This window comes from Saccopteryx leptura, chromosome 2 (assembly GCF_036850995.1).
Source record: "Saccopteryx leptura isolate mSacLep1 chromosome 2, mSacLep1_pri_phased_curated, whole genome shotgun sequence".
Classification (NCBI taxonomy): domain Eukaryota; kingdom Metazoa; phylum Chordata; class Mammalia; order Chiroptera; family Emballonuridae; genus Saccopteryx; species Saccopteryx leptura.
Genome location: NC_089504.1, coordinates 280150155 through 280163185, shown reverse-complemented (window position 1 = coordinate 280163185; position 13031 = coordinate 280150155). Strand labels below are relative to the sequence as shown.

General features: G+C 43.3%; 1 protein-coding gene across 6 annotated transcripts in view; it reads left to right on the top strand.

The window, feature by feature from the left end:
* ATP2B4 (ATPase plasma membrane Ca2+ transporting 4) overlaps positions 1 to 13031 on the top strand; it is a 104289-nt gene that overhangs the window by 21945 nt on the left and 69313 nt on the right. Inside the window, exon 1 of one of the 6 annotated variants that reach the window (XM_066362017.1) lies at positions 1974 to 2167. The exons of the other annotated variants lie outside the window; for them this stretch is intronic. The gene's annotated coding sequence lies outside the window, so the exon portion shown is untranslated. Of the gene's footprint in view, positions 1 to 1973; positions 2168 to 13031 lie in introns of those variants that run through there. 6 annotated transcript variants of the gene reach the window in all.

Below are 13031 nucleotides of genomic sequence, written 5' to 3'. Positions count from 1 at the left end.
GGCTATCACCACTCCTTAGCAAATGGAGGGCTGGGGTCAAAGATAGGGAGGGTCTAGTATATATGACAGGGACAGAGGGTCCCTGTGCTTGTGGTAGCACTTAACACCCTTGGCAGTTAGGGTGCTTTAGAAAGACATCTTGAGGCGCCACCTCTTGGAAACCTCCTTGTACCAACCAGCTCTTATAAATCCAAGTGAGTCCTGGTGACCTCCATGACAGATACAGGCTTGTCCAAAGAGTGTTGGTACCTGTTCAGTGCAGGCTTGAGGCCTGGGACACAAAGCCTTAGGTTCATCCATGAGCTGGTACCACTTCACTGTGACTCTAGAGAAGCCTTCGGCCACTCTGCCCATAGTCTGTCCCCTGGCCCACAAGAAGGTTTCACCTCTGCATATTCCCCTGTCCCAGGGAAGTTTCACTCCTGTAACTTCCTCCTCCTAGGCCATTTTAGGGAGATAGATGAGAAAAAATGAAGAGAGATACTTTGAATTTCCATTACAGTATTCTTCATTATTGCTTTGGTTACCCTAGAAACTCCTAAGACAACACAAGAGAACTGAGTGTTATAATTGCACATGTCACTAACTGTTAAACTTCAGCCTTTTCATTCCTTAAAATGCCAGATAATAGTACCTTGATGACCTTTCAGGGTTTTTACAAGAGTCAGATGGGGTATTGGATATGGAAGTGCTTTGTACACCATAGCATACCTACAAATATATAGATTATGATGCATTAAGATTCTTGAATGGGGAAGCCTCTGCTCACTTACCTGACCCCTCTAAGGTTTGGAATATCATTTCTTCAGCTTGTGTAAAATTTTAACCTTCCTTGGTGGGAAGGATGGGTTCTTTTCATGCTGTAGATGGGAGGGTGAGCCCCAAGCAGTGTGAATGACTTGCTCAAAGTGGGTAAAAGATTTGGGTGTCTCAAGGCTAAGAGCACCTTAATTGAGTTGCACTCTTGACCTTTCTGCTAACTAACAGTGTGACTTTGTGCAAGCACCTTAACCTCTAAGCCTCGCTCTCCTCATTTGTCATTTGTTTCTAACCACAAAGAATTATTTAGATAATCTAGGGGAAGAGTATACAATCTAAATGGAAGTGTCTTGAAAAATTAAGCTATAATATGTGAAAGGACATTTCACTATAAATTTGTGAAAGGACATTGTTAGAGCTCAGAGGTGATCCTGAGGATGTTGAGATGAGCCAATGTTTGATGAAGACTAGAAGTCTTAGAATCCTATTATTTCAGAACTGGAAGGGGCCATAACTCAAGGCCCTCAATTTTACAGAATATAAAAAATGAGGCCAAGGAAACCACACGGTCCCTCCTGCCGTACCGACCAGGCCACAGTCCCTACTCTGGGGGTCAGGTTCCCCACATACGAAGTGGGGTGCCGCTCTGTTTACCTCCCTCCCATCTCAGCACTACTGAATGAGGACCGATGAGATCATGCAGTTTACATATGCTATAACATCCTGTGTTAAAGCATCTCAGACCCACAGGATGTAAATTTTATTTCATGATGACATCCCAGAATCACCTCAGTTTTTGCACCTGCTCCCCGATCCGCATTTATGAAGCATGGGTACCGAGCAAAGTGCGGCGAGTCCTTGTTGCCAACAACCATGGCAGCTAGGGAGCTCTCTGGAGGAAACTGCCGAGACGTCGCCAAGCCACTGAAACCCCAGGTTTTTTTGCTGTTGGGAGTGTTTAGGGAGGTCAGGTGAAGGGCGGGGTGAGAACTGGGCGGATCCCCGGCAGCCTCCGGAGGCTGGAGAGTGGAGATTCCTCCCCTGGGTGTGTCGCGGGGAGGCCCTGGGTCCTGAGGGAGGGAGGGGCCGCTTGGCTGGCTTATGCCGATTGAGTCACTGCCCCGCTGTGAGCAATTGCTGTCTGGCCAGGGTGGGGCCACCGCCTTTTTTGGCTTCGGTGCAGCTGCAGCCTTCGAAAGGGCTGACGATTTGTTGCTGGAGATGCTCCGGGGGTGGAGGCGGGGGCCGAGCCGGGACTGCGCTGGGAGCCGAGCTGCTCCTGCAAGTCTGGACCCGTGGCCCTCCGACGGCGGGCCCGAGGGCGGGCACGGAGCTCCACCGTGGGGCTGGAGGAAGGTGAAGCCGGGGAGAATGAGGCCCCAGCGGGTGGCGTCCGGACTTTTTCAGGGTGAGCGGCTCGCTCTGCTATCCCCGGCCTTCCGAGCCCAGAGCTCCCCGTATGGGTAGGCTGGTGCGGCCTTAGAACCCAGGAAGTCGACTGGTAGGGGTTGGTGTTCTCCCTCCCAAGTGGTGTTCTCTGGATCCTAGAGGAGAGTGGTGCTCAGCCTTGTGCCCCGCCCCGATTGCTAAAGACTTGAGTCTCCCTCCATTGTGAAATACGATGCCTCTCTTCTGCTCCCCCCCCCCCCCCCCATTTCTCCCACCTTCTCTGTGTGCAGCTCTGGATTCTAGTTCTCTGGTTCCTAGATAAATAATGCATATCTGACCACCAGCCTTGTTTCCCTTTCCTCCTACCTCTCTCCATGTTTCAGCCCCAAAATAAGAATTTCTAAGTTGATTTGTTATTTTCCTATTAGATTAATATGGTCAGTGCAGTATATGGACTGTGTTGTTAAATGACAATTTTGGACCATGAAGTTGACAGAACTTCTCATCTAAGAGTCTTGCTAACTTTTGGTAGATCCATGACTGTCTTTGATCATGCAGATTAAAGTGTTGCTGAAATAGTGGAAACCTATTTTTTTTTCTCTTTCACCTTCTCTCTTGTCTCTAGCTTCATCTTTTTCCTTTTCTTTATTTCTCAGGTGCACAGCTTATTTATTTTAATAACCTAATGAAGATACCTGAACCCACTACCCAAGCCAAAGAATGAGATCACTACCATAACTTAAATCCACCTATGTTCCCTTTCTAGCCTATCCCCCCACCTCATCACCCATCCCAACCACTATCCTAAATTTTGTGATTGCATTCACTTGATAAATATACACATGCCTAAACAAATATTTTATTTAGTTTTGTTTTGTATTCTGTATTAAAAATATATACTATATAACATCATCTGGGACTTGCTTATTTTCATTCCATATTATAATATTAAGGCATCCCTCTTGAGTGTAGCTGTAATTCATTCATTTTCACTGCTATATAGTATTCCATTGGTGAAGATAAGCGCCCTTGTTCACCATTTTGAAGAGTTCCACCACAAACATTCCTGTTCATGTTTCCATGTATACATATGCAAGGGTGTAGAGTTCAGAAGGGAATTGCTCGGTCTTGGTATATGAATACTCAAATTTATGTGATAATGACAGATTGTTTCCCGATGCATTTGTAATAGTTTTGTCCCTACCAGTGAAATATAAGAGATGCTATTGATCCACATCCTCTCAAGTACTTGGTATTGACAGACTTTTTTTTTCTTTCTTTTTTTTTTTTGTGACAAAGAGAGTGACAGAGAGGAAGGGAGAGAGATGAGAAGCATCAATTATTCATTGCCCCACCTTAGTTCGTTGATTGCTTTCTCATATGTGCCTTGACCTGGGGGCTATAGACTGTAATGCCTTGCTCAAACCAGCGACCATGGGGTCCTATCTATGATCCCACCCTCAATCCAGGGACCCAGGCTCAAGCTGGTGAGTTTACACTTCAGTGGGATGAACCCGGGCTCAAGCTGGCAACTTTGGGTTTCGAACCTGGGTCCTCTGCATCCCAGATGGATGATCTATTTGCTGCGCCACTGCTGGGTCAGGCCAGACTTTTTCATTTTTGCCAACTGAATGATGAAAATAGTATCTCTTAGTGGTCTTGATTTGCATTTTCCTGATTACCACTGAAATTGAGCAGTAGAAACAACATTCCAAAGATCAGACCCACAAAAATTGCAGGTATTGCAGTGGTTTGTATATAGAAAAATTTAAAATATATTTAATATATTAAAAGAAATAAGAAGGTGTTAAAAGAAATACGTTGGTATTAAAAGATGGTTAAAAGAAATAAGTTGGTACAAAAAGAATGATGAAGGGAAATAATACTCAATTGTCTAGATTGAGTTCTCTTTGGATATCTTTTAGATGTCTTAGATATCCAAAGAGAACTTATCAAAATGAAAAAAAATACAGTGAAGGAAATTAAAATTTCAATGAAAAAGTTAAAATAATATAATTCAGATGAAGGTAAAATTAGTGAATTGGAAGGTATTTCTGGAGAAATTATATAGAAGATGGAAGAGATGAAGAAGGAAAATGCTGAAGAGGTATAGAGGCATAGAAAATAGAGCAGGAGTTAGCAATTTTTTCTGTAAAGGGCCAGATAGTAAAGTAAATATTTTAGCCTTTATGGCCCATATGGTCTCTATCAAAACTACTCAACTCTCCTATTGTAGTGTGAAAGCAGCCACAGGTAGTACGTAAATAAATGGGTGTGGCTAGTTGCTAATAAAACTATATTTACAAAAGCAAACAGCAGGCCAGATTTGGCCTGTGTGTTATACAGTTGGCCCACTTCCAGAACAAAGTAAAAAGATCCCAATATCCATTTAACTAATGTTCCAGAGGGAGATAATACAGAGAATAAGAGTGACAATATTGAAGAAGCAATGGTCAAGAGTTGACTAAATACAATTATTATATTTAATAAGAGTGACAATATTGAAGAAGCAATGGTCAAGAGTTGACTAAATACAATTATTATATTTATGAGACCTAGTGAATCCAATGAAGGAGAAATAAGTTTCACCCTCTAAAAACATCATAATGAAACTATAGAACAGCAAAGATAAATAATTTCAAGATAAGCCCAAAAGGTAAATTGCTTTCAAGAGAATGACAATTAGATTGACAACTGATTTCTCACCCTCAACAGTAAAAGCCAGATAATATTGGAATAATATCTTCAGAGGGCTAGGACAATACCTGCTAACACAGAATTTATTATCAGTGAAAATCTTCCAAGAATGAGGGCAAAATTAAGCTCCTTTGCAGATGAACAAAAAGAAGTTTCCACTAAAATAGCTTCTAAAGGAAATAGTTCAAGAAGAAACTACCTAAAAGAAAGATCTAAGAATCAAGAAGCAAAGAAAATTGTAAACATGGTGCTAAATCTAATTAGTAATAGCAAGGAAAATAAAGATAACAACATCTAACTTATGGAGATAAAATGTTATATACTAGTAACAATAGCAGATAAGTTGAAAGGTGAGTAATTGGAGTTTAAGTGTTCTAGTATTGTTTGGGAAGAGGTTAAAGATACTGATCATCAGCAATTTTTAAGTTAAATATACATGTTAAGTTTCTAGGTTAAAACTAAAAAACTAGGAATAATGCAACTTCTGAACTAGAGGAGGTAAGAAAATAGAAAGAAAGAAAAAGAAAGGAAACATGAATGAAGACAATAGGAAATGTGGCAGTTAAAAAATTTTAAGGCTATGATATAGAAGAAAATAAATATTACCATTTATTGAGTTGCTACCTTGTTAGTCATTTTGAATCATTCATTTTTGAATATTCATAAATTTATGTAACATAGGTAAGAGTATCAGGCACAAAATAGGCATAAAATTATAGTTTCATTATTCCTGTACTTTTTTGCATAAAACAATATCTGTAACTTAGTAGGCACTCATTTACTGAAGTGTGAATTCCATGGTAGTGAGTATCAATTCTTAAAGTTGAGCAAGTGAGGTTCTGAGAAACAGCATAGTGAAAAGCATCAGACAGCATGAGTATAAAACTCACCTCTCTACTTAGAAATTTTGTGATACTGAGTATAATATGCCCCTCAGATTTCTCATCTGTAAAAGTAAGTCAGAGGGCTTGACATGTAATAATGTTCATTAAATGTTAGACGCTCACTAAATGGAAGATGTTATAGGCAGAGAACTTTTTTCACAGTCACAGAGCTTGGATTTCAAGCCAGGTATTTGCCGTTGTACCATGTGATAGACTTGTACTCTCTTCTCTAAGACAAAAGTATCATGTAATGCTGAGAATGGAAGCTTTGGAGTGAAGCAGACGTGGGTTCATGGCCCAGCTTGACTACTAATTAACTTTAGGATTTTGGACCTCAGTTTCTTCAACTGTTGAAAGGAGATAAAAATGGCTGTTTCAGATGGTGGTTGTAAGATTGCAAGAATGGGCCCTGGCCGGTTGGCTCAGTGAATAGAGCATCAGTCCGGCATGCAGATGTCTGGGTTCGATTCCTGGTCAGGGCACACATAAGAAGTGACTATCTACTTCTCTCCACCTCTCTCTCCCCCTTGTCTCCCTCTCCCCCACCCCCAGCCAGTGGCTCAATTGTTTTGAGCCTCAACCCCCAGTGCTAAGGATAGCTTGATTGGTCTGAGCATTGACTCCAGACAGGGGTTGCCAGGTGGATCCTAGTGGAGGTGCATGCAAGAGTCTGTTCCACTATTGCCCCTCCTCTCACTTAAAAAAAAATTGCTAGAATGTGTGCCAATCACTGGTAGTAGAGATCACAAATTAGGTCCCAGTTTAATAATTTAATACAGGCATGCTTCCCTGTTCAGTTCCAGAGCACAGCAAAAAACAAGTCGTAATCTTTTCTGTGATGGAGGGTTTTGCCTTCAACTTGTAAAAAATGCAATATCTGAGAGACACAATAAAGTGAGGTATGCCTGTATAAGAAAGAATAAGAGCTAATAAATAGGCTCTTAAGCAACAATAAGAAGAAATGATTTCTAACATTGGAAAAGAGATTAGTCTAGATGACCTTCAGTCCTTTACAACCTTGAAGTGTTCCTTTCTTCCTTAAACAGAAGCAAGGGAAGTACAGCTGTATTTCCTCACTCACATTCTGACTGATGAGCAGGTCTCCAATAGCTCCAGACCCCACAGGTGAAATGTACTGATCAAAAGCATTAAATCATAACCACAATAATTAGTGCTCGCTTCGGCAGCACATATACATAACCACAATAATTATATTGAAGGCTTACCATGGGGCAGCACTATGTGCTTCTTTACATGGATTGATTATCTCAAAATCTTCTGAAATAATTTTTAAATGAGGATGCTATTATTATCCCCATTATATCAGTGCCAAAACTGAAGAATAGAGGCATTGACTAATTTTCCCAAAATCAAACTGGTAGTGATGGTGAATGGGACTTGAGTCTGTCTGCCCACTGGACCTGTACACTTGATCACTGCACTGCACTTTAAGAGGTGACATGGAGAAAAAATTCTCGTTTTGGGAAAGCATCTTCAAGTCAATCTTATGAAACAAATGTGGCCTTTGCCAAACTCAGATTTGGATTCTGGCTCTATTTTTTACTGTGCAGCTCTAGACATGGTATTTAACCTGTTTTATTTTCTACAAAATGGGGGCAGTATTATCCATTTCCCAAGTTTGTTGGGAGGATCAAGTGATATAATATATGAGGTATTGAAAAAGACTGGAAACACAGTCTTCCTATTAGTGAATCAGGAAGACTTCAGCTGCAGCAGCTCTAAGCAGGTGCCTGTGTGCTCTGAGCTGATGATGGGGTGACTTTCAGAGAGTGAGTAAATGAAAGCTGACTTTTTCCTGGCTCCTTGAAAAGATGACTTGTTGTTCATTGCCCTCTATGCCCTTCCATGCCCATCACCCCATATACTCAGAGCGTGGTCTCCAGAAGCCCAGTCTGTTTCCCCTCCCCTTGGCTTTGCCACGCAACCTTGCCAGGTTGTCTGTTGAGTTATTTGATGTTGTGCCAGGCCCTCGGTGGGTTCCCAGTCCTGGGCATGTCAGAGGTAACTGTCTGGGATAAGTGACCTCTATACCGCTGACTCTCCCCCTCCAATACTAAGATGGTACTGAGCTCCTGGTGACAGTGGCAGTTAGGCTCATGGTCCTGAATTTAGTTCTGCTCTTTCCTTCTTCACCCTTCTCATCTATCTGTACCAATACTATTCTATTTGCTTTCTTGTTTTCTTTCTAAAAATATTTTTATGGCAGTAAATGACATTAATTACATTCACATTATTGTGCTGCCATCACTACTATCCATTTACAGAACTTTTTCATCATCCCAAATAGAAACTTATTAAACAATAATCCTACCTTGTACCCTTTTCCTCCCAGGCCGTGACAACCTCTACTTTCTGTCCTTATAAATTTGCGCTTAGAGTAGGCACTTTTATATAAGTGAAACCATACAATGTTGGCCCTTTTGTTTCTGGGTCCCTTCAGTTAGCATCACTTTTTTTTTCTTTCTTTTTATAACAAAATTATTGAATTTATTGTGATGACATTGGTTAATAATAACATTCTCAAGTTTTATCCATGTTGTGGCATGTATCAGAATTTCATCACTTTTTTAAGGCTCAATATTTTTTATTATATGGATGTACTATGTTTTGTTGATCCACTCATCATTGATGGATGCTCTCTTTTCTTTAATCAAACTTTGGGCTGTCAAAGTTTGCAGCGGTATGGAGAGAACAGCCACTCTCATTGAAGCGGAAAACTGGACAGTCACCGTCCCAGGTGGTGGGGGGTTGTGCCCAGTTTGCTGCTTGCAGAGTTTGTTCTGAAGCCTCTTCTGGGATGTCAGCCTTCCAAAGGTCTCTGTTTCAACAGGCGACACCACCTAGACCCGTAAAAGCTAGTTGGAAATTAGAGGGGATTGTCTGGGGCTCCAGCTCAGCCTTTGCCTGCCTTCCAGAGGATGGAGCATACTATTGCCAGGCGTGCTGTTTTCAGTACAATAGGCAGTAGAGACTAGAGGAGCCTTTGTTTTGCCTGCTTAGAGTTCTGAATTTTTGTTTGTTTTTTTTATTGTTGTTTTTGTTGTATATTTCTTTTTTTTTTTTCATTTTTCCGAAGCTGGAAATGGGGAGGCAGTCAGACAGACTCCCGCATGCGCCCGACTGGGATCCATCCGGCATGCCCTCCAGGGGGCGATGCTCTGCCCCTATGAAGCGTCACTCTGTTGCATCCAGAGCCATTCCAGCGCCTGAGGCAGAGGCCACAGAGCCATCCTCAGCGGCCGGGCCATCTTTGCTCCAATGGAGCCTCGGCTGCGGGAGGGGAAGAGAGAGACAGAGAGGAAGAAGAGGGGGAGGGGTGGAGAAGCAGATGGGCGCTTCTCCTGTGTGCCCGGCCAGGAATCGAACCCGGGACTCCTGCACGCCAGGCCGACGCTCTACCACTGAGCCAACCGGCCGGGGCCTGTATATTTCTTCTTGTCAACTCTGTCATTTCTGGTCTCCTGCTTGGAAATACTTCGGTATTTCTGTATATACTACACTGTAATTATAGAGCTTCCTAATTCGGGTGTGTCCTGTCTTCCTGTCTTCTTTATGTAGACTCTGTGTCTGGGAGTTCCCCAGGGGGAGGGACCTCTTCCTTCCTTTCTCTGAATCTTCCTCCATTTTTATTCTATTTATTTATTTAATTTGTTTACTCTCCCTTCTCAGTTTTTCATACCTCTCAAGGCACTAGAAATTGAGTAGTCTCTATCTTGGCCACAATCTGTACCCTCAAGGGTAACTGTGGCCTAAGAGGGTAACACACACCTTCAATTGTGTCACAGTTGCCTCTGGGAGGAAGTAGGAAAACCCATATCAATTGTCTGAGCTCATCAGGACAGGAATCCTCCAGCTTCAAAGTCCTGGGCTGGGCCTAAAATTCTCTGGCTGTTTTATACAGGCTACTCTACTCTCTTGCTCTTTGATTCCTGTTTCTCTTCACTTTCTTTGTAGGACGTGGAGCACGTATTTTAGCATCTTCTAGGCTCTTTCTGCAGTTGTATGGCCTTAAGTTGTATGTCACCTTTAAGATCATGCATTGTAAAATCGTCAGAAAAAATATCATCAGTCCTGTCTGAAAAGGTTGTCCCAAAGATAACACATCAGAGTGCTTTGAAATTATGAGGCATTCCCGGATGTGAGTTCTTTCTACAACCTTCTTTGATTCTCATGAACTTTTCTGCCTTTCTTTCTTGCCAACACCACTTTAGAGAGAACCTCAGGCAGACAGATTCCCCAGATACAGCTGCAAAAGTTGGAGATGCTGGAGAAGTCCGTGAATGGCAGTACCAACATCTGCCTGATACATTGAGCCCAGGATGCAGACCCAGGCCTGGAATATATAGAAACAAGGGGGGCAGAGGCACCAGGAACCTCTAATGAGGGGAGCCTTCCTTTGCTTCCATTGTTCAATAGCTTCTTAACGTAGTTGATCTTTACCTAAGGGCACTGGGCCTTTAGACACAAAAGAGGTAGGTTACTCCCATTATCTCTCTTTTTTTTTTTGCAAATAAGAAAATGAAAGCCCTGAGAGAATGGATTTAGAGGAGGATGTGCTGAGGGGAAGCAAGTGTCGTGCTCCTTGGGAAGAGCTGTCAAAGGAGAGCCTGTCAGCTGTGAGGAGGAAGAGCTCGGCCAACACTGGGCTGTCTGACCCTCATACAGAGCACCCGGTGGCCTGGGCTCCTGGGCCTGGCTGCTTCGGCATCTTCCGGTAGATCTCCTAGTCAAACTGGATTCACTTCTGGTTCACTTCTGGTTTTCTTCCTTAGATATTTCTTAGGGTCTGTGACCCCTGGCATTGTGCTACATTGACTTTCTTTGTAGGACGTGGAGTACGTATTTTAGCTTCTAGGCTCTTTCTGCAGTTGTATTGCAGCTGCTAGCTCATAAGGCATCTAATGAAGACATTAGAAAGATGTCCCCTTCAGATGAATAAAGCCCATGGGTTCATGGTCTGTCCAACAACACTTATAGAGCGTTTCATCTCCCAACAGCCTCCTTACCAGGTGCCCATGTTCAGGGCACACTCTGCTCATGTGTATAGCAGCTCTGAGAAGCCCTAAGAAAGCTCCACCTGACTCAAAGTATGAGCCTGAGACCCCTCTAGGGAGGCTCATGCTGTGAATGAGCTCCTGCAGCAGCTTCACTGCTACAGATGGCCTGCTGGGCAGACCTAGAAGTGTCGGGTCACATGCACAGGTGATTCTTGCTCTTCATTTGACAAATAGCACAGATTTCTTTGCATCATCTGTATCTACCTATATCCTGCTTTCCAATCTATAGCCTACCTTTTTGTTCCAGTGCCCAGACAGTGTTAGACTCATAGATGCTTCATTGTAAAATATATACTACAATGTAAAATTGTATTAGGCTTTCCCCAAAGGCCCCTGCATGGTTGTGATTCTGGGATCCTATGAGATGTTTGACATAGTTGGTAGAAAAAGTGGCATATCTGCTCTCAGAAAAAGTCAGGAATTTCCTAGCTAGTGATGAAATGGGATTATGTCTGGTCTGCCTCCTATCTTGTGGTCATTTGACCCCTGGCCCCTCTCTGTTTTGAGAAGACAGCAGGGTGTACACCAGGGGTCCCCAAACTATGGCCTGTGGGCCACATGTGGCCCCCTTAGGCCATTTATCCAGCCCCCACCGCACTTCTGGAAGGGTACCTCTTTCATTGGTGGTCAGTGAGAGGAGCCTAGTTCCCATTGAAATATTGGTCAGTTTGTTGATTTAAATTTACTTGTTCTTTATTTTAAATATTGTATTTGTTCCCGTTTTGTTTTTTTACTTTAAAATAAGATATGTACAGTGTGCATAGGAATTTGTTCATAGTTTTTTTTATAGTCCGGCCCTCCAATGGTCTGAGGGACAGTGAACTGGCCCCCTGTGTAAAAAGTTTGGGGACCCCTGGTGTACACGGTACTTAACCTACAATGATGCTGCATTCACTGCTTCTGGGTGTAGCAGAGTCCTAAGCAAGTCGGTTTCCTTCCCATCTCTGCAGTGGGAGCCAAGCTGGCACCAGCTCTGGAGGTGGTGGAGGAGAGAAGGCATCCAGAGGGTTCTCCTAGAATGCAGAAAGCTGCCCAGGAATATGAAAGGGGACTCCTTGGCCAGGTGGCCTTGTTCAGCTGACATATCCTTCTGGGAGGACTTGGTAACATTTTGGCACTTGACACTGTTCTGCCCTTCTGGCTTCCTTTAGGAGAGTTGCAGACTCTTGACCAGGGGACCTGGGAAAGTGGTGTACTGATGCCAGTGTAGGGAGTGGGCAGTGGGAACAGCACCTCTACACACCACTTCTGAGGATAGTTATCTCACCTGCCTTCTTTTTTATTTGTTGATTGACTTTTAGAGAGAAAGGGGAAGGGGGAGAGAGAGAGAAACCACAATTCCATTTAGTTATGCATTCATTGGTTGATTCTGTGTGTGTGTGTGTGTGTGTGTGTGTGTGTGTGTGTGTGTGTGTGTGTGTCAGAGACAGAGAGAAAGACAGAGAGAGGGACAGAGAGGCAGGAAGGGAAAGAGATAAGAAACGTCAATTCTTTGTTGCGGCTCCTTACTCTCCTTAGTTGTTCATTGATTGCTTTCTCATATGTGCCTTGACTGGGGCTACAGCAGTGTGACCCCTTGCTCAAGCCAGTGACCTTGGGCTCAAGCCAGTGACTATGGGGTCATGTCTATGATCCCATGCCTCAAGCCAGCAACCCTGCGCTCAAGCTGGTGACCCCTGCTCAAGCCGACGACCTCAAGGTTTTGAACCTGGGTCCTCTGTGTCCCAGTGTGACGCTCTATCTACTGTGCTTCCACCTGGTCAGGCTGGTTGATTCTTGTATGTGCCCTGACTGGGAATCAAACCTGCAGCCTTGGCATATCATAATATGCTCTAAACAACTGAGCCACCCTGCCATGGCTCACCTTCCTTCTGCAGGCAAAAGTTAGAGCCGTTGGAGAACCTTGCCTTTCCCCAAAGCAGCTCAATTTTGCCTCTGTTTTCCCTGCCTCCTATGTTAGGTCTAAACATCTCGTATACGCAGGTGTTCATCTTTCTATTTACTTCCTAGGTTTATCTCACCCCTGAGTAGTGCCTTTTCATTCTATAAATGGGACCTTCCACCCTGGCATCTCCAAGAAAAATGGGAACTGTCAGGACTGTCCATTTTCTTTCCCCTGTAACATTCTGTAATCTTCTCATTTTACCATATTCCCTTCCTATCTTGGCTCTTAAAACTATTCCCATAGGAAGAAAAAGGCAGTTCACCCTCCCACCCCTCTTTA